Source organism: Cicer arietinum, chromosome 1 (assembly GCF_000331145.2).
Source record: "Cicer arietinum cultivar CDC Frontier isolate Library 1 chromosome 1, Cicar.CDCFrontier_v2.0, whole genome shotgun sequence".
Taxonomy (NCBI): Eukaryota; Viridiplantae; Streptophyta; class Magnoliopsida; order Fabales; family Fabaceae; genus Cicer; species Cicer arietinum.
The window spans coordinates 32,208,707-32,234,064 of record NC_021160.2 but is presented as its reverse complement, the minus strand read 5'-3'; positions in this window follow the sequence as shown (position 1 = coordinate 32,234,064).

Here is a 25,358-nt window from a genome sequence, read left to right as displayed (position 1 = left end):
CTAAGCATATTTTTACACTTAGAAAATATTTCTTTGAGCAAGTGTTTCTCTAGAACTTAAACCTTTGAACTTTAAATACTTATGAAATTTGACCTCTCAAGTTTTTTTGTTTTGTTTTTGAATTGTATGGATTTCTGAGTTTTTCTTCATTCTTGAGTATCTATTTATAGAATAGATTAGGGTTTCACTTTTGTTCTTGTAAAATATTGATCATATATTTCTTGTGAACAAATTCTTAGTGTATCTTCTTGTGAGCATATTATGAGTGTTTCTTCTTGTAAATAAATTATAAGTGTATCTTCTTGTGAACAATATTTTGACCATATCTTCTTGTGAATAATATTTTGACCATATCTTCTTGTGAACAATATTTTGGCCATATTTTCTTGTAAACAACATTTTGGCCATATCTTCTGGTGAACAACATTTTGACCATATCTTCTTGTGAACAATATTTTGAGCATATCTTCTTGTGAACAGTATTTTGGCCATATCTTCTTGGGAACACTGTTTTGACCGTATGTTCTTGAGAATAATATTTTTACCATATCTTCTTTTCACTTTGGTAAAAAATTTCCTTCAATTATAATTCTAAGTCATATATAATTTCATATTGTATTGAAAAACTTATTCATGTGAATCTTCCTTCATACTCTTGATTGATTGGAGCATGAATGGATTTGGGCTTGTTCTTGGATCTTCAGAAATTTTGATTAAGCTAAGTCTTTTCTTAAGAGTTAATTCTTTCAATTATAGCCTTTGACTTTCCATCAAAGCCATTAACTTTCTTATTGGAGTCAGACGCTATATTTCTTGGATCATAATAGCTAGAGGCAAAATTGTGCTACTAAGAATTAGTGGTTTTGGATATATCACATTGTTGAATCATCAGAGTAAGTGCAACATTAGAGGCTGCATATCTCATCTGATAACATATCACTCCAACAACCAGCAATACACATGTCTTGATATTGATGATCCTTTCATATATGATCTATGTTAGCTAACTTAGATAAGTTGGAACCAAAGACTTTAAAATTGCATTTTTTTTGGACTCTATGCACTACAAGAAATGCAAGGATTTGTTTCGGCCAAAAGCTCCCATAAAAGGGTAAAAGTAGCCACAAAAACATATTTGAGGTGGCCTGAAACGAAAACATTTAAGCTAATCACAAATATTTGTGGCGACCGAAACGAACATAAATATATACTTTTTTAATTATAGTTGACCATTTGTGACGGCAAAAGCTGCCATAAACATGTGGAGTGAAATGCTACCACACCTTTCGAACAGTTTAGACCGCCACAAATAGTCTAGCATAATTTAAAAAATGAACGATTTTGTAGCTTTTTTGGTCGTGACAAATGGCAAAGTCAAATGAAAAATCCAACTTGTGGCCATTAAGCTGCCACAAATAAGTAACTATTAAATAATTTGGTATTTGTTAAATTAATCTACGTGGATACAATAATCTTATATACTACTATTTGGTAAACCCGTACACTTGTAGAATTTTGTGCAACAAGTTTGTGACGCCGTTGTTGGGGACTAATTTAACAATATTAAGCGAAAAAGTTTTTTATTACTTTCGATATTATTTTTTATTTAGTTTTATTTTAATTATTTTATTCAATAACAAAAAAAAAGTATATATATAATCAGTATGAACTTTAGTCAACTCCAACAACTTAGCTTCCAAAACGTCAAATTCTTATCAAGATGAATAACACTTTGACTATCAACAACTAATACATATTTGTCCTAAATAAACTCAAACTCCTACAAGAATTTCTTCAACCAAATAAACTATTTACATGCTTCAGTAATGGCAATGAACTCTGCCACAGTTGTAGACAATGCTAACAATTATGTAATCTCGATTACCAAGCCACAACTCCCTCTGCAAATCTAATCATATAGCCTGAAGTGAACTTCCTTGAGTCAATATATCCAACCATATCTAAGTTGGAGTACCCCACCAAAATAGGTTTGTAACCTCCAAAACAAAGCCTCATACATGTAGTACTACGAAGATACCTCAAAATTCATTTTACAGTGTTCCAATGCTCTATATTTGGATTTGACAAAAATCTACTAACTGTACCAACAACATGCACAATATATGGTCTTGTACATACCATTGCATACATCAAACTACCCATAACAGAAGAATAAGGAACTCGTTCCATATTTCTTTTCTCATCTTCACTAGAACGACAATTATAAACTTAAAATGAGTAGCAAGAGGAGTACTTACAGCCTTAGAGTTTTCCATTTTAAACATTTGCAACACTATTTTAATATAGTGTTCTTGTGACATCCAAAGTTTTTTCTCCTATCTGTCACACATTATTCTTATGCCAAGAATCTGTTTAGCTACTCCGATGTCTTTCATGGAAAATGACTCGCCTAATTGCCTCTTTAAACTGTCAATCTTGGAAATATTTTTCTCAATAATAACTATGTCATCAACATATAATAACAGGATAACGAAACCATCGTTAGAAAGCTTGCTAACAAATACACAATGGTCATAAGTAGTCTTCAAGTATCCTTGGTCACACAAAACAGACCCAAATTTTTTGTACCATTGCCTTGGAGCTTGCTTCAAACCGTATATACTCTTTCTTAGTCTACACACATAGTCTTCCTTGCCTTCAACAAGAAAACAATCAGATTGCTTCATGTAAATCTCTTCCTCCAAATCACCATGAAGGAAAGTCGTTCTTACATCCATTTGCTCTACTTTTATGTCAAGAGTAGTTATCAAACTCAACACGTTTCTAATTGAGGACAATTTTACCACTGGTGAGAAAATCTCATTAAAATCAACACCCTCTGTTTGACGGAAACTTTTCACCACTAATATGGCTTTATATCTGGAAGACTTTGAGTTATTCTCAAGTTTCTCTCTATAGATCCACCTGTTTTCCAAAGTATTTTTGCCTTTTGGCAATTTTACCAAATCATAAGTGTGAATATCATGCAAGGATTTAATCTCATAATGCATTGCATCCAACCAATTTTGACTTTCTTCACTCTCATGGTCTCTCAAAAACAGTCAGGTTCCCATTCATCAGTCAAATTCACATACTCATAAAAAACATACCTTGTATATGGTTATCTCTACCTCTTAGACCTCATGATTTGGGTTTGAGATGACTCATAAGCATCACTAAGATTTTCATCATGTGACAACTATATTGGAACCAAGTTGGTTTTATATTTAGAGTTTTCAGGTTAACAAAAGTATTTAATGAGAACAATATATTTGACTTCAAAGAGTATGAAAAAAGATTCATGTTTTTGAATAAAATCTAAAACAAGATTTGATTCAAATTTATAATTGATGAAAATCTAAAATAAGATTTGATTCAAATTTACAATAGAATAAAATCTTTGACACAGTCGAAAATAAGATACAATTTGATCAAGATTCAAAGAATATTTAATTAACATTTGAAGAAGATTTGATCATGATTAGAATAAGATTTGATCAAGATTTGTAAAAGATTTGATCAAGATTTTAAGAAGATTTGATCAACATTTGAAGAATATTTAATTAAGATTTGATGAATATTTGATCAAGATTTATCTACAACAAAATAGGAACATAATCAATCTGAAGAATTTAAAAACTCAATTTGAACAAGATACAATTAAAATTAAACAATGACTAAATTGAAGCCCAAATTTTAACTATAAATGATACTCAAGGATGAAGAAGAAAAACATCGAAAAGCAGAAAAGAGTAGAAGAACTCAAGCTCAAAAGTTCTATATTCATCTTAGAGTTCACAGAGAGAAAAACTTGTTAAGGTTAGAAATATTTGTTGTGTTCTTTTCTTAGAGTGTGAGAGTTATTATTGTTATTATCTTTATTAGAAGCAACTACTCAAATTCCAATCTTTTGTATCCAACCAGATAATAGCTTAGTTCATTCTTCAATCTAGGGTTGTTAAGAGAAGACTTGACTGGTAGGGTTAAGGTGGTTAGTTCCTGAAAGGTCTGGAATTTTCAGGCTATTTGGGAAGACTGGTTTGCAGGGTTAGGTGCTGCATAATTCAAGGTAATTGAATTAGTGGATTAAAGCCTTCTGAATGAGGGGACAATATGTAGCCTAGTTAGTGGTGAATCAGGATAAATCTATGTGTCACATTATTTATACTTTCATTGTTTGTTACCTTTGAATATGATTGCTTCTTATCCCAGTAATTCATAAAAACCATCCAACCGTAATTAATTTAGCAAAAAAGTTATCAACTTTGTCAAACAAAATTCAACCCCTTCTCGTGTTTGCACCTTCAATTGATATGATAGCTTGGTCTCAAGGTTGAGTACTTTACAATATTTGAGAAAATATCCAAGAGTTCAATATGTCTAGATTCACTGAAGAATCTGTTGGAGGAAACATGAACAGACCACATATGTTTGATTGATAACATTTTGAGTATTGGAAGGGCATGCTGTGAAGTTTCTATATTTCACAAGATCCTGAACTTTGGGACTTGGTGGAAGATGGTTATATTGCTCTGAAGAATATTGATGGTATTGAAATTCCAAGAAAAGAGATGAATGTTGATCAGAAGAAGATGTACAAGATGCATCATGAGTCTAGAACATTCATGATAAATGCAATCACCTTCAAGGAGTTTGACAAGTGCACCAACAAGGAGACAACAAAAAGTATTTATGATAGTCTGATTCTGACCCATGAAGCATGCAAGCAAGTTCACCAAACAAAGGCCAATCTCTTAGTAAAAAAGTATGAGTTGTTAAAAATTGAAGCAGATGAAGACATTAAAACATTGTTTTCTAGATTCTGGTCTCAAGATTAAAGGTACTTGAAAAAAGTTATATTACTACTTATCACGTGATCGCTACCATTCAAGAAGCCTAAACCCAAAGAGAGACCTAAGATCTTACCATTCAAGAAGCAAAGGAGTCTGAAAAGAAGTGTTTCTCACCTGATACTAAGGAGTCTGAAAAGCAAATAGAGACCTAAGATCACTACCATTCAAGAAGCAAAAGATCTGAGTAATCTTAAGTTGGAAGAATTATTTAGCTCTCTCAAATCACATGAAATTGAGCTTGGAGAGGATGAGCCCATGAAGAAGCAATCAACCTTGGCTTTGAAATCCAAGCAGAAGAAAGTACTGAAGGTCACAACAGAGTCGAAAGATGATGATTCTGATTATCAGAACGAAAACTTAGAGGAAGAGGAATTGGCGTTTATATGTAGAAAATACAACTCTAACTAGAAAAAAACTAATGTTTTAAAGAATCAAAGTGTTGAATTTAAAACAGAAAATACAACTTTGAAAACTAATATTACTAAACTTAAAAGAGAAAATGCAACTATGAAAACTGATATTATTGAACTTAAAAAAATTGCAAATATGAAAACTGGTATTGATGAACTTAAGGCTAAAAATATAACTCTGAAAAATAATTATAGTTCAACATGAATTGAAAATACCACATGTAACTCTGATAAGCATAAAAAAGTATTTCAAGATTTTCTTGATAATGGTATGGAAAGAAGTAAGTATGCATCTATGATTTATGGTGTTAGTAGGAATAGTAAAAGAGGAATATGATTTCAAGAAAAAGTAACTGAATATAAGTTTGTCCCCTCTGATGATTCATATATTATTTGCTTTAAGAAAGGTCACATTAAAATATATTTATATGCTAACCACATCGAAAGACAAGAAATCTTTAAGATCTAACAAACCAGGATCCAACCAGATTTTTGTACCAAAGGATAAAATTGTTTATGTTGTAGATGTTTTAAGCAATTATATTGAAACACCAGTCATGGTGTCTTGTAAATGGATGGTTGCATTATATGAAGGAAAAAGGTATATGTTCCAAGACTTAAAACAGAAGTGTCATATTAACAATCATAATCAAAAGACTTCTTTGAACTTTCCAATAAATTTCATCAAGACTATAAACCTGTATGGGAATTCAAATCCCTTTATCCAGACCCTCTAATTAGAGAATATCAAATTATGAATCTGAAAACCAGAAAAGAAGAAATAAAAGGGTTTTTATAGTGAAATTGAAGTTGTCGACATATAGGTTATATCTTTCTTTAAATTTAATTATTGTTTGATATTATGTTTATTGTGATAACAAGAAGCTTGATCTTAAAAATCAAAGCAAGATAAGTACTTTGTAGGTTCACAAATTTTTTAGAGGAACAAGGAGATACACATAATTTGAACACCTCAGCAGAAGTAGCATACCAGTTTGGTTTCAAGAAACAAGCAGAAATCACCAGAAACATATTCAGGTTTATTATTTATATGAAAAATAGCTTGACCTTAAAAAGTCAAAGCAAGTTGAGGAAACTGTAGGTTTACCAAAACCAGAGGAAGCAGATGCAGACAAACCAGAAGATGACAAACCAGAAAATGACAAACCTTTAGAGGATGAATTTGATCAAGTTAGAATTCGTCAAGCAAAGTCGGAAGGAATATTTGGATGGAAGTACAAGACATCTCATCTCATTGAAATTTCAAGTGATCTTTTGAGGATCAAATCATCATTAAAAGGTACCACTTTGTTTGGCTCACTCTTATCAATTAAACCTACCACTGTTGATGAAGCATTAGCAGATGATAGACGGATTCTTGCAATGCAATAAGAGTTAAATAAATTTAAGAAGAATTATGTTTGGGATCTAGTACCTAGACCAAGGAAGTACATTATTGGAACCAAGTGGGTTTTCAGAAACCAGCTAAATGAAAAAGGTGAAATGGTGAACAATCAGCAAGAGGGCATTGATTACACTGAGACATTTGCTCCATTGATTAGGTTAGAAGTTATTCTTATCCTACTTTGTTTTGCTGCAAATAATAACATTATATTATTTCAAACGAATGCTAAAGGTGCTTTTTATAAATTGTTATAAGTGAAAAAGTCTATGCTAAACAACCTTCGGGTTTTGAAAGTACGAAATTTCCAAATCATGTTTTTAAACATAGGAAATCTATGTATGATCTAAAATAAGCACCTAGGGCATGGTATGATAGACTTAGTAACTTCTTGCTTAAAAAATAACTTTGGAAGAGGACAGGTTGATAATACACTCTTTATAAAATCAATAGGAGATGACATTCTTATTATTCAAATTTATGTTGATGACATTAACTTTGAATCTACTGATGACACTCTTTGCCAAGAGTTTTCTAAATTGATGCAACTTGAATTTCAAATGAGTGTGATGGGAGAACTTAAGTTCTTCTTAAGGATAAAAATTCAGCAAAGTCAAAAAGGTATATACATTGATTAAACTAAATATACAAAAGAGGTTCTTAGGAAACTAAGATGAGTTATTGCAAACCTATGTCTACATCAATGCACCCTACTTGGTCACTTGAAAAAGATGATTCAGGCGAAAAATTTGACAAAAAAAAAACCTATTGAGGTATGATAGGATCCCTAGTTTATCTTACCGCTTCCAAACCTGACATCATGTTTAGCGTTTGTGTATGTGTATGTGCAAGATTTCAAGATGGTCCTATGGAATCACATACAACTTCTGTTAAGTGAATCCTTAGATACCTAAAAGGAACTACAAACCTTACCTTGTTCTACAAGAAATCTCTTAAGTACAAACTTAGTGGATACTATGATTCTGATTATGTTGGAGATAAATTTGAGAGAAGGAGCACTAGCTGAAACTACACCTTTTTATATGACAACTTAATATCTTTGTCAAATAAGGGACAAAACACCATTGCAATGTCAACAATAGAGGCTCGGTACATTTCAATAGCTAGTTGCAATTCTCAACTTCTTTGGATAAAGCATCAACTTGAAGACTACAAAATCCTAGAATCCCAAATTCTCATCTATTGCTATAACACTTCTACCATTTGTGTATCCAAAACTCATATCTTACATTCTAGAGCTAAACACATAGAGATCAAACACAAATTCATTATGGACTTTGTTCAAAAAGGGGTACTAAACATCCAGTTTGTAGATAGTGAACACCAATGGGATGACATATTCACCAAACCACAACCTCAAGATAGGTTTGACTTCATCAAGAAAAACTAAACCCTACCTTCATACCTAAAGTAGTTTAGTTTTACATTAGTTTTTATACTTTCTTGTAATATTTAAATTCATGTTATTAAAAAAAAACAAAAAAAAAAGTTTTGATGTTAACAAAAGGATTTTATGTGAACAATATATTTGACTTCAAAGAGTATTAAAGAAGATTCATGTTTTTGAATAAAAACTAAAATAAGATTTGATTCAAATTTACAATTGAAGAAAACCTTTGGTCAAGTTGAAAATGAGATATGGTCAAGATTTGTAGAAGATTTGATCAAAAGTCAAAGAATATTTAATTAAAATTTGAAGAAGATTTTGTAACATCCTGATTTTTAACAGCGCGAATGCATTTTTTACTTCAAAAAATAACATCTTAATACCAATTTAACAAAATACCATGTCGTAACACAAACAACAAAAGTCATGAATAACTTCATCATATATACATACTAGCTAAAATAGTTTTTGGGAAGATAATCCAAAGTATACAAATCAAAATACATTGGAGCTATCAGACCTATCAGACATCGCTCACACCCCTTGAGTATTTTCGGCAGACACCTTCACAAAAGTACTGCTCCAAGAATGTTATTCCCCCCATGGTCACGTCAAAAAAAATGGAACATGGACCCACAAAACAAAAAGTCAACTGACAATATATGTTATAGATATAGTCATCCCAAAATAAAATAAGTACGACCACCAAAAAGACACTAAGTCCTTATACAACAAAACTAATCTGATCATCCACTAGCAACTACAATAACATGGGTGGCCACCACACACTGCACAAGTCCCATCTGATGTAGTATCTCTCTTCGAAGTAACCTCCTCCTCATCAATATCCATTGAAGGATCGGTCTCCTCAGAAGTCAGATCCACCCATGAGATAGGTGGCTTCGATGACGCTGGGATCTCAAAACAGTCCGCTACTTTAGCAATAGGCGGTAAGGGATCATTCACCGGAAGCAGATGCTATGGCTCAGCCCGCATAGATGGTCCTGCAATGTCTCTTCCTACTAGCATTAACCCCTTATCCTTTTCGCCAATCCCCGACCCAACCATTATATCTCCAGCTTTTACAGTGGCCTCCACCTCAACTCTAACTGAGGAATCTTCTACATCTTCCCATGCACCACTCGTCTTGAGCACCAATCCTAAAGGTACCGGATAGTCTCGCGAGTGAGCTCCACGAGGTATATTGCTCTAGCTCTCCTGCTTGTCCTCACTACCCTCCTCGTATAAGTAGCCCTGCTTGAGATGGGGTGGTATACCCGAGCAATCGGCGAGTCTCGGTCAGGGACGTCTAACGAAGTTTATGTCGTCAAAGTAACAATCGGTGGAACGAAGTCGAGTATCATCTGAGGGAAAATCTCAATTTCCAAAATAATGTAAAGGGTCACTAACAGAAATTAAAAAATCACATTTAACATTTACGTCATAAAGACAAGCAATAACACTTAGTAATTACGACATGATAACAAACAATAATAGAGTCTCTATACACAATTATCATATTATAACAAACATGACTCACGTGCCAAACACTGTAATGCAATGTTTATATCCCAATGCACATGATTCCAGAATTTCCAAAACAAAACCCTCCTTGAGGGGAGTAAATAATAAATGTATCGCATATCATAGGCCAGTGCTAATTCTTGAGGTGCCACCCATCACAGATCAACACGATTTACTAGAGTGTAGTCTATAACTGACCTATACGACAATTAAATCTTCGTAAGGATAAGATGGACCAATCAACTCATGGAACCATCATGTGGCCCATCACGGTCACCACTTAACATCGTGGTCCATCACGGTCACCACTAACATTATGGCCCATCACAGTCACCACTGACATTGTGACCTATCACGGTGACCACTAGATATGAAATGCATGAGTATACTCTGACTCTTTTCACAACAATCTTTATGTAAATGCAGCTATTAAAAGACTCCCCTTTTAATACTCATTTAACACTAATAATTTTTCATACTTACCACAGAGCATACTCAAGACAAATTTTCTTCAGTAAAATTCATAAACATATAACAACATGTACTTTCACTCCAGAATATATAATTATGTCAATATTAATCATCAATTCATAACATGTAACAACACATATTTTCACTCCAGAATATATATTCACGTCAAAATTAATTATCAATTCATAACATGTAACAACACGTATTCTCACTCAAAACTAATTATCACCCATTCACATATCAAGCATACATCAATAACACATATGAGGTCCCATATACAAACTAAAAATTTAGAAGGAGCCTTTACATTAGTTATAGCTTTTCCAACGGTTATCACTACCACAATCAAATAGCGAAAAATCTCGTTCGTGCCAACACCTTTAATCAAATAGTGGTTGACTTAGTCAAATTAATCCCTTAAACTTTAACTACCTTACAAATCCTTTCTTACTCCTAACCCCCTTAGAATATATTTTACTAAAAGAGTTTAAAATGAGTAAGGACTAATAGAACTATTAAGCACAACACACTTTCAACATATAAAACATATTTTTAGAAATTAACTTCCTTTAATTTTTCAGTAAATTCACTAACAATTTTTCGAAACATTTTAAATTATTTTTAACAAAATTTTTCCCACAACCACAAATTTTTTCTCAAATTTGTCGTAACTCATTTTTTTTGTTCCAAATAACTACATAACCATACAAAAGATATCAATAAATATTTTATCTAGTTTCAAGGTTATAACTCTTTGAAATGGTTTCATTCCTTTCAAAATATATTAAATATTTTTTTTTTTCTTTAATCACCACAACAACACTAATATATCAGAGTTCTCTCCGCCGCTAACTCGGTGCCAACGGTCTCGATTTCTTTTCGAGACTCAAAGAGCAAACTATATAAACATAAATATTTATAACAATTTATTGTGAACTAAAATTTATCAAACCACAACAAAATTCTCAAAATTATATATTTTTCACACACGAAACTTTTAAAACCAAATAATCTACATTATTTAGTTAAAACTAAATAAAACGAATATTTTCCAAATCGAACATACACACACTTGATTACTAAAGCACCAAAATTTTGAGTTAATAAAATACTCTAAACTTTTTTTTAGACTCAGTCCAAGAGTAATTAAAAGAGTAACACTTTTAACTCTAAATATTTTAATTTCAATCTAACTTTTTTGCTCAAACTCTTTAACTTAGTTAAAATTTTAACTTTTTTCACAACTCTAACAACTCTAATTTTTATTTTTTTGTAAAATTTCAACTTTAGATCAAACTTATTTATTTGAAAACAACTCATTACGTAACTCAAACACATCAAAAATTAATTTTTTATTTTTTTAACCAATACAAACAAAATCAACAACAACAACAACACAACAACAAGGATTTGTTAAGAACTCAAAAATTTCACTAATACCCCTACCGTATAAAGTTTTCGAATTTAGACAAAAGGAGGAGGAAGTAAGTGTTTCACCTTAAATAAATTAGCTCACTAGCACTACCTTGTAGAGAGGAGCAACTTTTCTTCCTAACACTTCTTGAATGGAGGCTTTGATGTAGTAGAAAATAGAAGTTTTTCTTTTTGTTTTTTTTAAAACCAAAGCTACTTCTTATTTTGAAACAGAACAAAGGCAAAGGATTGAAAATGAAGAAGCTGAAGGGGAAAAAGTGAAATGAGGTTCGGCTGGCTTCATATATATATATATATATATATATATTTAAATAAATTAAATAATTAGATATATAATAATATTTAATCACTTTTTCGCACATCACATCACTCACTTTTCAATCTAATTTAATAAAAATATGAATTTTTCAGCAATAAGTGGCATTTTTTTAAAAATCTGCCCGTTATTAAATTCTTCGTAACATAATTAAATTATTATTCGAAAAATAATTTTAATCGGACTCAAAATATATATATATATATATATATATATATATATATATATATTAACTCTAATAAAATATATTTTTGGTACTTAATTTACAAAGTAAAATAAAATTAGGCTAAATGCCTCAATAATTCAACACAAAATAGACTAAAATGACATAATTTAGAATTTAAAAATTAAGGGTCTTCCAGATTTGATCAAGATTTGTAGAAGATTTGATCAAAAAAATTGAAAAAGATTTGTACAACATTTAAAGAATATTTAATTAAGATTTGATCAAGATTTATCTACAACAAAATAGGAACAACATCAATCTTAATAATTTACAAACTCAATCTGAACAAGATACAATTCAGAATTAAACAAGGACTAAATTGAATTCTAAATTTTAACGTAGAAAACTCAAGCTCAAAATTCTAAATTCATCTTAGAGTTCAAAGAGAGAAATACTTGTTAAGGCAAGAAATATTTACTGAGTGTTCTTTTCTTAGAGTGTGAAAGTTATTATTATTATTATCAGCTTTATTAGAAGCAGCTACGCAAATTCCAATATTTTGTACCCAACTCGATAATGGGTTAGTTCATTCTTCAATCTGGGGTTGTCAGGTTGTTAGAGGAAGACTTAACTTGTAGGGTCAAGGTGGTTAGTTCCTCAAAAGTCTGGGGTTGTCAGATTGTTGTGTAATTCATGGTAATTGAATTAGTGGAATAAAGCCTTTTGAATGAGGGGACTAGATGTAGCCAAGTTAGTAGTGAACCGGGATAAATCTAGGTGTCTATGAGGGGACTGATTGTTTCTTATCCAAGTAATTCATAAAAACCTTCAAGCCGTCACCAAATTGGCAAAAAGTTATCAACTTTGTCAAACACAATTCATCGTCCCCTTCTCGTGTTAGCACCTTCAAACTCATGACCTTCACTTGTTGGAATATTTACCTCATCTTCAAACTGATGATTATCAACACAATCATGTGGCTAATCATTCTGAACATTGCCATCAGTAGTATCCAAATCAGGAATAGGTGACCGAACTGGATCACCATAAGCCAAGGTGTTATCTCTCTCAAGTGTAGTCTTCTCCATCTTATCAATGTCTTTAATAGTTTAGTCTTTCATGAACACCACATCATGACTTTTGATAACCTTTTTGTCTATAGGATCATACAACTTGTAGCAAAATTCATCTTCCCCAAAACCAATGAAGATACACTACTTGGACTTTGCATCCAACTTGCATCTTTCATCCTTGGGAACATGCACAAAAGCCTTGCAACCAGAAACTCTCAAATTTGCATTCTTGACATTCTTGACAAACCATACCTTGTCTGGAACCTCACTATTCAAAGCAATAATAGGATCAAATTAATAACATGCACCTTCGTGTACAATGCCTCACCCCAATAATGTTTAAGCAACTTAGCTTCAAAGAGCATACATCTCACTCTCTCAACAAGTGTTAGATTTATCATCTCTGTTAAACCATTTAGCTGAGAAGTTTTAGGATGAGTCTTTTCGTGTGCTATACCACGTTGTTTGCAATAGACATCAAAGAGTCCGTAATACTCACCACCGTTGTTAGTATGAACACGTTTCAACTTCTTGATTGTTTGTCTCTCAACCAAAGCATGAAATTGTTTAAAATTCTCCAACACTTGGTCTTTTGTCTTCAAAACATAAACCCATAGTTTTCTAGAATAGTCATCAATAAAAGTAACAAATTAAAGTGCAACACTAAAAGATTTTACCTTTAAAGGGCCACAAACGCCAGAATGCACCAACTGAAGCAACTCTGACTTTCTAGGGGGAGGATGCCTTTTGAAGGACACTCGAATTTGTTTACCAATAATGTAGTGAGAACATTTCTCCAAATCTACATTCTTCAATCCTGGAAGCACGTCAATTTTTTCTAAACAATTTAACCATTTTTCACTTATATGGCTAAGCCTTTGGTGCCACAAAGATGATTCCATATCCACAACATTCACACTGTATTTAGCAACCAAAGCTTTTGTTCAATACAATTTACCAATTTTCTCTCCTCTAGCCACAACCAAGTTACCTTTACCGAGCTTCTACTTTCCAGAAGCAAAATGATAATCAAAACCACTTTCATCAAGCATATGCACGAAGATCAAATTGAAGCAAATATCTGGAGCATGTTTGACTCCTTTAAGCAACAATTACATTCCCATGGTGGTTTACAAGCATACATCACCAACACCAATTACCTTAGATACACCATCATTACATATCTTTAAAACTCCAAAGTCACCTGAAGTATAAAATGTGAATAACTCATTCCTCGGTGTAACATGTAATGTAGCACCACTATCAATTATTCACATGCTCTTATCAGATACAATATTAATTAACTCATAGTCACAGAGAATAACAAGATCATCACTAGTAGTAGTAGTAGTAGTAGTAGTAACACAGTCATCATCATTATCATCATCACTATCCCATTCTTCTGTAGATTTATCATCAGACTTTTTAGAACTAAAAATAGGAAGATGTATTTTCTTCACAAATAACAAATCTTTCATCTTGCCCTTCCACAAATAGTAATTAGTACCATTCAAGCATACCATCTTTATATTCACCTTTGCCTCTATCCTTCAAGCAAGTCAAATTGCCCTTTAACCGAGAGCTTTAATACCACTCTGATGGGAACAAACACATAAATACGATAACAAGTAATACACAGCAAATATAAAATTCCCCCAACTTGCAAGAACTCGTGAGGAGCAATAACAAATATATATGGCAGCAAATTAATTAAAATAAAAGAGCATAAAGAACACATATATTTTAACACGGAAAATCCCTCAATGCAATGGTAAAAACCACGGGTTGTGCAGACCTAAGAAATAGCCCCACTATAGTCAATATATGGGTACAAGAGAGACTAAAAATGATGCTCATAGTGTGCCTACAACCAACCAAAATAACAAAACACTAAACCTTACAAATGAAAAGCAAGAAGAATAAAAACACTCAAACATCTGTTGCTATTAGAGCACGATTCTTCCCTCTCTAGAAGTCGCTTTGCCGATCTAACCGTTGAAAACGAAGATCTGAATGTTGCAAACATGCGGTCCAAAAATGTGTTCGATCCAACATTTAACAAATGCACAATCGATGTTTTTTTGGAGACTGATTTGACAAACTCGTTAATAGAGTTTACTCTTTTTTTTTCTTTTTTGGTGGCTGCCTTTTCTTTCAAAATAATTTATCTCTTACAACCCTAGTCAGACCACTCTCCACTTAAATAAGTGAGACAAATGAGCTACAATATTTAGGTCTTTCTCCACATAGGAAAGGAGCCCAATACCCAACAGTAACCACTACAAGAAAAACAAGGATTTGTGAGGGCAAATGCCCTTACAAAGGGAGAAAAGCAGCCATAACAAGAAAATTTGTGGCTGTCTTTGACAACCACAAATAAGCCAGTCACAAAGGTTTGTGGCGGCCAAAACAGCCACAAAATTCAGTTTTTTTTTTTGTTACCATTTGTGAGGGCTTAAGCCCTCACAAAATTGTGACGAAAAAGTCCACCACAAATTTGTGAGGGCTTAGGCCGCCACAAAATACTAAGAAGTTTAAAACAGTCAACGTTTGTGAAGCCGCCACAAAAGTTGTCCTTTGTGAGGGCTTAGGCCGCCACAAAGGATGAAATGACATAAAATAATCAGTTTGTGAGGGCTTAGGCCGCCAAAAATGTATGACTTTATTAGAAAATTTATAAAATTCAAAATGAATATTAAAAAATGATATATATAAAAAACTAATATTAATATAATTTAAAAATTTAAAATTAAAATAAATATTATATATTAATAAATTATATATAGCAAACAAAATAAGTTATTTTCGAAATTATATTCAATTTAAAATAAATATTATATATTAATAAATTATATAAAATTGTAAATGTAAATTATATATGAAGTATTAATGTCGATTTACAAGGAGAATGTTCTTGGTTTTTACCAGAAAAACAGAGAATATTCTTGGTTAGCTTAAAAACAGAAAAACAGTTTGTCTTTTAACTCAGTTATTTAATCAAGCTTAATAAATAGAGAGAAAGATTACCACACAATGATGTATCGTGGTTCACCCAACTTGGGTTACGTCCAGTCCTCACAATTGTGACATTTTCCACTAAGTGTTTAAAACAAAGAACTTTATTGGTTTTACAACACCTAGCTTCGATCAACCTTGATCTATTTTAAGCTCTATTTCTTTCCACCCAGAAAGCAATTTAATCACCTATCAATTTTGATAGGATTTCTTACAATTTATTCAAACTATACTAAACTCTTATAGTTTGAGTTTTACAATAATGATGAGATTGTTTCGATATAATCTGAGATGTCTCAACTCTTGTTTGAGATTTGATTCTTTACAAAGAATTCAGTAAAATAGAAACAAAGTATGATATATAATCAAAATTGAATCTTTCTTGCGAAAATGAGAATTTCAAGTATGTGAATGTGAATGATTTGAGAGACTTGATAGCACTTGAACTTCTGCCATTTTCTTGGGCATTGGCCTTTCTTTTATAGACGATTTGGAGCATTTAATAATGGTCAAAAAGAGTTGTTGGTAGTGCTTTGTCAGTTTTGACCAAAACCAATATACATGAATAAAAATATTCTAGCCTTTGAACATTTTATAAACCTGTTTAACTAGGTTGTGTTATTCGTTCTTGATCAGATTGCCTTTGTGTTTAATGATCCTTTATGTTTCATATCTATTTGTTGATGATATATCTTTGATCTGGAGACTTGATTATGTTCAAAATAGTTTGGAGAATGATGATAAACTTCTGCAGAATTAAGGAGATTGATACTGCACTTTCTGCATAAAAGGAGATTGATTATCAATCTGGACTTATCAGTTTATTGAAATTTCTAGAGATTGAAGATCAATCTGGAGGTTCAGTTTTGATCATTCTGGATGACTTCCTGATGTCTTGTACATATCAAGATTGGTTATCTTTCTTGATAGTTTGGCTGAAAAAGGTTCAGACTCAATTTGACTAGCTTGATTCATGACCTATTATTTTAGTGATATGAATGCCTTCTTTGAATGGATCCTACTCGTTCCTTGCCAAGTACTGATAATCTTAGTATAAAATTCAGAGGCATAATCTTTTTTGAACTAATGGAGATTGATTGATCTTAAGGTTGTGATGATTAGTCATGATCCTAGAGAACATCCTCCGTTTTATCCAGAATGTTCTTGTTTCTTTATCTGTTCAGTTTTTATCTGATTTCTTTGCTTTGCTTAATTCCTATCTTTGAATTAATTCACTCAAAAGCACAGGTTAAACTAACATAACATTTTAGAATCATAATTAACATTCTTAATTAACCTTTTTTTATTTTCATCAAAACTTTAATTTGAGAGTTTGTTTTAACAATCTCCCGCTTTTTGATGATGATAAATATGTTAATTTAGATTTTATTTCTGATTCTAATATCAATTTTGAGAGCTTAATAGTCCCCCATCAATTAATGTAGTAAGTGATGTTGACAGAAATTTAAAACAACATATAATTTCAACATAAGCTTTCTTTTCATTAATTCATTTGAAGATACAAAATATCAATTTGCATTAGCATATTTCAGAGAATCCTAGATACAAAAAGGATTTCTATAAACAGAATAAAAACTATCTTAATTATCCTCATTTGTCATACAAAAAGGAAGGAGTATAGAGACCCTAGTTGGCAAGCGATGGAGAAGATCCTTCAAAAGAAGAGGATTTTGCAGGGTTAGGTACATGCGGAGGTGTGGGAGCAGGATGAAGTGGAGGAGGAGTGATTCCCAGTTTGGGAGCTAGTTGTTCTGTGAGCCATGTTCTCAACAAGGTGGTTTCTTGATCCTGTTGGATTTGGCATGCCATGATGGTCTGAAGAACAGCCATGATGTCAGAGTTGGAGGGTTCATCCACGCGAGGAGGAGTATGGAGATGAGTGGAAGGTTGAAAGGTGGCAGCAACAAATAGGAGAACGTTCTTGATTTGGGGCTGGGGAACATTTTGGAATAGGAGAATGATCTGGAGAGGCGGGTGAAGTGGATTTTAAATTTTGTTTGGGTGCATGTGTTTTCATTATTTCTGAGATTATTTCTGGCTAGGAATTGGGCAATGTTCATGGTGTTTTTAGTTTTTATGGAACATGGTGTTGGTTGAGATGGTTTTTGGTTAGAAGAGAAAATTTCATTTATCAATCTCCTTTTTTGATTTGGAGGAGTTGATTGAGATGGTTCAAAGAAGAATGAAGATTTTGATGGTGTGATAGGTTTAGCTGATGTTGTTGGAGTAGTTGATTTCTCTGCATTAGTTGTGTGAGGAGGAGTATCAGTTGATTCATTTGTCTCTGAATCAGAGATGACGAAGTATGATGGTTTGAGGTTTGAGGTTTTTGAAGTTCCAATGCCAGATTGGACATGCATAGAATGCCGTTTTGCTATTGTGGGGTTTCTTAAGTGTGGAGGAACTTGAGCAAGGTTTGGAGGAGGACATGTATAGAGTGGCGAATGAATGGTAGACAAGGGATTTTGGTTAATAAGATTAGGGTTTTTCTCTGGGGAAGATGAGAGATAGTCTGAAAATGTTGTATCTACAAGAGCATTTGAGTATCTACAAGAGCATTTGAAACTATCCTCGACAAGAGCATTTGTAAAAATGTCAGCAAGTTGATTTTGAGTATCTACAAAGATTACTTCGATATCTTTCTTGTTGAAATGATCAAGATTACTACAAGAATTCATTGATTTTGTGAGGGCCAAAAGCCCTCACAAAGGAGAGGAAGCAGCCACAAAGGAGATATTTGTGGCGGCCTTAGGCAGCCACAAATAAGGTAGTCACAAACCTTTGTGGCGGCCAAAACGGCCACAAAATTTAAAATTTTCATTTCCATTTGTGAGGGCAAAGGCCGCCACAAATGTCAAAGCTGATATTTAAAATTAAGCTTTTATGGAGGCCTAGGCTGCCACAAATGTCTTCTTTTGTGAGGGCTTAGGCCACCACAAAGGATGAAACGGATTAAAAAATAAATATTTTGTGAGGGCTTAGGCCGCCACAAAATTTTGATGTTATTAAAAAATAATTTTATTAAATTCAAAATTAAAATTAAAAAATGATATTATATATAATAAATTAATATCAATATAAATTTAAAATTTAAATTTAAAATACAGTATTACAATTTAATTAAAATTAAAATTAAATTTAAAATATAATATTTAAATTTAAATTTAATTAAATTTAAAAATTAAAATAACTATTATATATAAAAATATAATATTAATATTAATTAAAGTAATTACTACCAAACAAAATAAAATATTCCAAAATTAATAAATTGTGTCTTACAAACCAAAAATTAAACACACCATAATTAAATAGGACAAGATATAATGTGTTCATACAAACCAAAAATAAAATTATCATATTAATCAAGTACGTCAATCATCGTAATAATTCCTTTGATCAATCGCTCCACTCCATCCATCATTATTTGCTGGAATGTTACCCGACGACAGAAGTCCCTCAAAAGTATTATTAATTTGTGTTTGAGGAGACATCATGGTTTGAAATTGGATTTCATCTTCAATTACATCACCACTAGTCAAAGGAGAAGTCATAGCTGGTTGAGGTTGATTTAAATATGGTATGATCAAGCCAGCTGTTGGAATGGTTGGTTGGTATGGAGTTTGATCTGGTTGAGGTTGAGGAAGTTGATGTGAAGATGACGGAACATACTGATAATTATTAAAATATATTTGTTGCTGAAACATTGGCTGTTGTTTTTGCTGGAAGGCAGAGTTCAAAGGATCCTGGTGTTGCTCTTGGAAATTTGGAGGCGGTCGCTGCTGTTGGGAGTATTGAGAGTAATTTTGTTGCTGCTGGAATAGTGGTTGTTGATGCAAGTATTGAGGCCGAGGCGGGAACTGTTGATGAAACACAAGAGGAAATGAAAATTGTTGCTGTTGAAACTGTTGTTGCTGCTGAAACTGCTGTTGCTGCTGCTCTTGAAACTTTTGTTTCCATTCCTCATTTAGTTTATCAATTGCTGCTTGTATCAGTTGTTGTGTCTTTTCTTCTTGCTCATTGCCCATTGTTCCTTTAACTGGTCAAGATTATCTATCGACGAATGATAAGATCGATACGTACTAGCATAAGAAGAAGACGTCTCAGTCTGAATATAGCCTGTTGGACCTTTCACAAATGTTGACGATAAGCTACCGACACCCAATACACACCCTTTGTACTTGCCACCACTAATGTTCATAAAACGTGTGGTCTCATATTGTTTCCACTGCGCTGGACCAGCTCGCTGAGCAGGAGGAAGAGTAGCTTGATAATCATCCCATTCTTTCATGACTTGTTGAAGTTGTTCCTATATAAAAAATAAAAAATAAAAATAGTTTATTAATATATAATAATTTAGAGGGCTAATTCATTATAATAAGAATGTATATATATATATATATATATATATATATATATATATGAATTTAAATACTAATTAAATATATATTTACCTGAATCATTTGTGATAATCCATTAGTATACTCGTTTATTTCAGGATTAACATGAAGATAGCGATGTATCTCTGCTTGAGTGACCTCCCTTCCAAGTTGCTTTTCCTAAAATATTAATAGTAATTAATAGTAATTAATAGTAATTGCGATATAATATTTAATTTCTCCAGCAAACATCGAACCTCCCTTACGAGTACTGGTACCCCTCTCAAATGCTCTATTAATCTTTGCTTTTCTCTTTTTTGTTTGTAAGCATATGTGTTCCATTTCCTCCACAAAGCACTCCAAACATTTTCACCAATCCAATTCGGCTGTTTTTCCTCACCCTTATTACGAGCATACGCCAACATAGATGACAAATGCTTGGAGAAACGATGGTCAAAAGAAGCCAAAACTGCATCATTATGATCTCTTTTCCAAGTACATTTTGTCTGTTGTTTGTTTAAATTTAAAAAATATTAAAATATAATTCAATTAAGAAATCAAATGTATAATTAGTAATTAAATAAATTAATCTAATCACTTACTTTGAAACAATGTAAAAATTGATCAACTTCACTAAATTGAGGAGTCTTATCCTCTTTTATCTCACCCCAAGACAACCATGGTATTTTATATTTCTCTTGTATGACTTCAGCAATTGCATTTGCAGATGATTTAAAAGGAAGATATCTTCAAAGTTTTCATGCAAATTAAATATAAAAATTAATCAATAAAATAATGTAAAATGCAATAATTGACAATAATGAAATATTTAACGGTCATAATTTAAAATAGTTTACATACTCATCTCCTTCTTGAATAATGACAATGCAGTTGTAGCAATCAACACATCTGGGTTCCATTATTTCGTCTATGGTATAAGGCTCTATAGGAACCTCAGGATATAGAGGAATAGCTCCACCACTAATACCAATCGTCGGCATCGGCATGGGAGATGGGTCATTAACAACACGTGGTTTTACAACTTTTTTCTTACAGACTGATATTTTGGTTATTCCTTGTATTGCCATTCCCGTTCCTCCCAATCCTTCTAATTCTCCTACTCCCGACATTGAAGCCATGTCTATATATCTATCTATCTATATATATATTTCTTTATTAATTTATGTAAATTGTACATAGATATATATGTATGTATATGGATATGGATTATATATAAATTTATATATATTTCTTGATTAATTTGTGTTAATAGTACACATACATATATATGTATGGATATGGATTATATATATATATATACACACACACACACACACATTTCACGTAATTAATTATTTGCTTTCGTCATCGTCGTTATCGTCGTCGTCATTCTATGAGTGAATTAAGTCACTACCTTCATCATTCTCTAATTCTTCTATTTCTTGTTCATCAACTTCTTCTCCAATGTTTGACTCATGAAAAAGTTGACTAATAGTCTCATATCCAATCACATGATCCAAATTTGACATTTCATCCATTTGATATGCAACTTCTTCATTTTGACCTGCTTCAACTTCTTCGATTCCACTCGTTGGTCTTGTTTTGATTGCAGCACACCAACCTTGTTTGCTTCTAACCATTGATGGATAAGGAACATAATACACTTGTCTTACATTATGGGCCAGGGCAAATGGATCAAAAAATGGATATTTTTTGCTCATACGAATATCTACAGTATTGGATATCAAATTGATCTTAGTTTCTCTACTAGATGGATCAAACAACTTACAGTAAAACAACACCACTTTTTTCACATAATCTAGGAACGGTATAGTCAATTTCGTAAATATGTTCAATTATACCGTAGAAATCTTCTACTACACCACTATCAGACACACTTTTCATAAAAACTCCACTATTAAGTGTGAAATTTGTATCCATTGACGTAATAGGTGTGCGATTCTTTGAAACTTCTATTCAGGGTCATAGATAAGTGCCTCAAGTGGATGTTGATAGGAGTTTGTTCTTCGAGATGTACTTGATGTTGAAACTATAATAAAAGATGAAGAGGAATTTGAAACGTATTCAATGTATGATTTAACTTCAGTGCAGTTAATCAAAACGTGAACATGTGCCGCATTAAATACTTTGTCACTTGGCCAAAAAATCAGAAAATCCCTACCACCATGATAATCGGACAAGCAAAAAAAACTGATAAAGCATGTGGGTGACGTATAACACTATCAGTATCACTTCTTCCGTTCACTGGTGACAACGTTTCGTTATTGAAATAATGAGATCAAAAGTCTGTTGTTTCACGGTGTAGGTAAGATGAACAAATTGAACCCTCAACTCTAGATTTATTTTTCACCAACCATTTTGAATAACCCATGAACCTATAATATAAATGAGATGTACAATAAGCCCCATGTATATATATATATAATATGAAAATCAAGTGTATGTATGTATATATATATATATATATATATCACATTTCAAATGGATATATCCATCTATACTGAACTGGGCCACCAAGCCTAGCTTCACTTGCAAGATGCACTGAGAGATGCTCCATGGAATCAAAAAACCCAGGAGGGTCCAACTTACATAGAATCATCGGAATGTCATTTTCCATCTTGATGAGATCTTTATCAATGAGTGTTGAAGAACATAAATTCTTGAAATATTGACTCACTTCAATAAGTGGGTTCAATACATGTTTCAGTAAAGCACTAAAGGCAATAGGAAGTAAACACTAAAAATATATGACAATCGTGACTTTTCATCCCATGCATCCTCGCATTTTCTACATCAGCACATCTAGCCAAATTAGAATAATAACCGTCTGGCGTTTTCAATTATTTGATCCAACGATAAACAGATTTGGCTTCATCAGTAGATAAAGTGTAATTCTCATAAGGTTTTAGAGTCTTTCTATTGTGCTCCACCAACAACAAATCTGGTCGTCTACAATATATACCTATGTCTTTTCTAGCTTTGTCGTTATCTTTTGTTTTCCCTTTCACATTGATCACAATATTAAATATGTTGTCAAAGAAATTTTTCTCGATATGCATAACATCGAGATTATGTCTCAAAATATTATCTTTCTAATACGATAGATCCCAAAAAATACATCTTTTTGTCCAATTATGCAATTGTCCGTAACCTTGTGGTTTACAAGCCACATCATTAACAACGTGTACCTTTGGCATATCTTTTACTTTATTCCAAACTTGTTCTGATGTCAATTTAACCGGGGTCCTAGAATTTCTGCATGGCCCTTCATAAATGAAGCTTTGTTCCTTCTAAATGCATGATTGTAACACCCCGATTTTTAACAGCGCGAGTGTATTTTTATTTTCAAAACAAATTCATAAAAACAAAGAAATAAAGAAGAAAATACTTTTGGATAACTATTTAAGTCGTAACACAATGACAAAAGTCAACAATATTTACAAGCAGCGGAAATAGTCTGAAATAAAAATCCAAAGTATTTAAAACAGCAAAATGCATCGGGGCTATGAGACCTATCAGACATAGCTCATACCCCTGGTGTATTCTTGGCAGACACCTGTACAATGGCCCTGCCCAAGAATCTTAACTTCCCCACGTCACATCAAAAAGTGTGGAACCCATCAAAATAAAATGTCAAGCTGACAATATTGGTATAGGTACAGTCTTCCAAATTAAAATAAATACAACCCAAAAAGAAAGACATCTAGTCCCTATACGTCAACCTAATTTGATCATTCTACAAAAAACTATACATCCCAGATGATCTTCACGCGCCCCGCAAGATCCTCCTAACACAGCTCCAGTCAGGTGTGTCCAACTACCTTCCCATCTACAGGGTATTAACCGGTAGGATGGTCCTGGTTCTCATATGAGGGCAAAGCCCATATTTCCACAATAGTTGTAAAGGGTCACCAACCAGAATTAACAATTAACACATAACATTTAAGTTTTTAAATGCACAAAATAACCTTTCAACTTAGCATGCACCTTAAAAGGGTTTCCATATGCCAAACAAGCATAAACAAGGTCATAAAATGAAGTTTTTAACAAAACAACACTGTTGTATTCGAATACAACATCTCTATATTCGAATAGAAGGCTGTTTCAGCATTCAGCAGCAAAAGCAACATGTTTGTATTCAAATACAACAGTCTGTATTCGACTACACAGTAAGTCAGTAGCAAAACAACATGTTTGTATTCGAATACAACAGTTGGTATTCAAATACACATCAGACAGCAGCAGAAAAACAGCAAAATTCAGCTTTTAAAAAGGTTTTGAAATCAATCAACACTTACACACAAATCCAACCAATCACACTTAGCAATTATAGCCCAATCACCATGACGACTTGAGTTCGAAAAGGTTTTGCAATCAATCACAGTTACACACAATTTCAAAACATTCACACTTAACAATTATAGCACAATCACCACGACAACTTGAGTTTCGAAAAGGTTTTACAATCAATCACACTTACCCAAAATTCCACAACATCCACACTTGGCAATTATAACACAATCACCATGACAACTTGAGTTCAAACACTCAATCATAATCTTGAATCAAACACGACTCGCGTGCCAAGCACCCTAATGCAATGCGTATATGCCAAAATGCATGGACTCGGAATTCCAATCAAAACCCTCCTCGAAGGGCCGTAAATCATAATTGTACCGCCTATCACAGGCCGAAGTACTAAATTACCGAGGTGCTACCTATTACGGGTCAGCACGATTTACTAAAAACATAAATCGTAAATGTACCGCATATCACAGACCGAAGTACTATTTACTGAGATGCCACCTATCATGGGTCAGCACGATATACCCAAAATGTGCAGTCTATCGCAGACCTTACACGAC